This window comes from Oratosquilla oratoria, chromosome 11, assembly GCF_046742065.1.
Source record: "Oratosquilla oratoria isolate Oo_2021 chromosome 11, ASM4674206v1, whole genome shotgun sequence".
Taxonomy (NCBI): Eukaryota; Metazoa; Arthropoda; class Malacostraca; order Stomatopoda; family Squillidae; genus Oratosquilla; species Oratosquilla oratoria.
In genome coordinates this window covers 73,250,814-73,253,313 of record NC_134787.1, presented here as the reverse complement: position 1 = coordinate 73,253,313, position 2,500 = coordinate 73,250,814, and the positions used below count along the sequence as shown (strand labels likewise).

The window sequence follows — 2,500 nt, the reverse complement described above, 5'->3', positions numbered from 1 at the left end:
GGAAAACTCCTTCTTTAACAACACACTCGATCTGAAGCAAGAGGGAAGACTTCGAAGCTTCTGGGCACTTGGTGGGGAAGGAGAGTACAACGATGCTCACGAAACCTCGTGAAGCTACCACGAAGCTCCGGATCAGGACAAACCTAAAACCCAAGAGAAATGTCCTTCACAGCTGAAGGTTGAAGGGCACAGCCGACACTATGCAGACGCTAAGCACACGCAAAGAGCTCAATATATCTGCTTCATCACTCCTAATGGTCTAATCACACTCTAGAAGGTCTCAAATGAAAAACACGCTGAGGAATGTAAATAAGATGAGGATGCTGGATAAAATAAGAGATGCTAGATAAGTCGCTGCTGTCCTAAATTTAAATTTTCCTTCAAGAGCCTTCCCATGTCATGTGTTAAGTGTTGTTTCGAGATCAAATCTCTCCTATACTTTGAGCTATTTTTTATGAAAAGGTATATATACATACATATATAATATATATATATATATATATATATATATATGTGTGTGTGTGTGTGTGTGTGTGTGTGTGTGTGTGTGTGTGTGTGTGTGTGTGTGTGTGTGTGTGTGTGTGTGTGTGTGTGTGTGTGCGTGTGTGTGTGTGTGTGTGTGTGTGTGTGTGTGTGTGTGTGTGTGTGTGTGTGTGCGTGTGTGTTTGTGTGTGTGCACGCAATCGCGAGTGTGTTATGCAGGAGTGCGTGTGCGTGTATCTTTACTAAACTCCTTACATGCTATTGGTCATTTTTCTCATTACTGTTCCTCAATTATCTTATTCAGATCTCATTCAACACCGTTTCCTGAACGCGTCTGAGAGCTTCAAACACCGCCGACACACGCAACATCGGCAGTAGGACGGTGTTTTCGTCTTCGAACACTTCCTTCACCGGAGTCTCTGAAAAGAAGAATAAAAAAGAACTGAGTACAATAGTTCCTGAAGATCAATTTAATTTGTTCTATCCGGGGGGGTGGTGGCCGTGACCCGATCTCCGGACAGATCTTGGGAGGTGGATGATGGGGACGGTAATGGTAACGACGGTTGTGGTGGGTAGTGGTAGTGGTAGTAGTGATGATGTTTGGTGGTGGTGATGGTGGTGAGGGGATTATAAGCACAAGTCAAAATAAAACCTTGGCTACGATTAAACTAAACAAATGCTCTCTTCTGGTCACCATCAGATGATTTCATTCAACTGATAAAGTAAACCTACTGTAACAGAGGCTGATCTTTTCAATGAAATAATCTAGGTATAATTTTGTATATCCCCAAACCTACTCAGCTAAATAAAGCTGTCTAGTGCTAATCCCGACAATCAAAGAAAAAAGAAAAAAAAAATGGCAGTAGCGACGGAATTGAATATATATTTCTTTCTAATGAAAGGCTACCTCATATAAAAATGGGTTTCCGTTGGGGAACAAATAATTGGAAGGCAGGAAATGAATTGTGGAATTAAGACACTACCCCGGAAAATTTGACGGCAGCCCGTACGCACACTGCAACCCATCCCCCCCCCACACACACACACACGGCCCGTACAGGCTGGAGAAATTCATTTGGACTTTTCCTAGCCAGCCGTCTAATTTGGAAAGTTGCTGGTGCTGCAATTTCCTACATCTAATTCCGTCCTTCCACCCCAAATTACTCAGATGTAAATTCTCCTCCATTATTATTCGTGCCCACCCAGGCGTTTTTATGGACAATGACGTTTGCAGCATCCAACGCGTGATGCACGAAAATGGAGGAAGGAGTAATTGTATGGGAATATAAGAAGATAAAGAATAAGGGGCGGGAGGGGAGGTGGGACCAATTTCGTGTCTGACCTCACGCAGACCCCGAAATCCAATGAAATGGAGAATAACCAGGTAATTTGGGACCTGATTTTGGCGCACGTTACCACTTCAACACGGTGACATAATTCAAGGACCTTTGTCCACACTGACACCAGACGACCTTATTCAACTGTAAAAGGGAAGGCAGGACAAAGGATGGCCTCGGGCTTCAAGATGTGCTTTTCGTCCTTAGATCGTTTATAATATAAACGAAATCGTTGGCTGTCACTTAGGCCGAAGACCTTGAAAATCATTTTCGTGATGGTGACAAGAGTTAGACGAATTTCACTTATGAATTATACTTTTCTATTTTCTATTTTTCGTACTTGCTTCTTAATTTATTGGTCTATATCTTTTTAAGGGACAAAGAACATTGTAATACAGTAGTTCATTGTGAGCGAAGGTCAATGGGATGCAGAGACACAAAAAAGGGCAGTGAGATCTATTCCTGTCGGATAACCGAAGCAAAAAAAAACAACAACAAAAAAAAACATGCAATCTTTCGGAATTTAAAGAAAATGAGTATGAACATTCATTTCTGGGACGATGCGTTCGACAAGTGTGGTCCGCACGCTTTCCGTCTTCATCCAATTTTCGTAACGTTAAGCAAGACTTGGGCCTCGAGGTTTTAACCTTTCCCCGGAGATTTATGGATAAGGTTCTTAT

At 42.2% G+C, this 2,500-nt stretch overlaps 1 long non-coding RNA gene across 1 annotated transcript in view; it reads right to left on the bottom strand.

Annotated features, from left to right (window-relative positions):
- LOC143029515 (uncharacterized) overlaps window positions 1-2,500 on the bottom strand; it is a 496,461-nt gene that overhangs the window by 262 nt on the left and 493,699 nt on the right. Inside the window, exon 2 of the long non-coding RNA XR_012966846.1 lies at window positions 1-143. This exon is cut by the window's left edge and continues 262 nt beyond it. This is a non-coding gene — a long non-coding RNA (uncharacterized LOC143029515). The remainder of the gene's footprint in view (window positions 144-2,500) is intronic.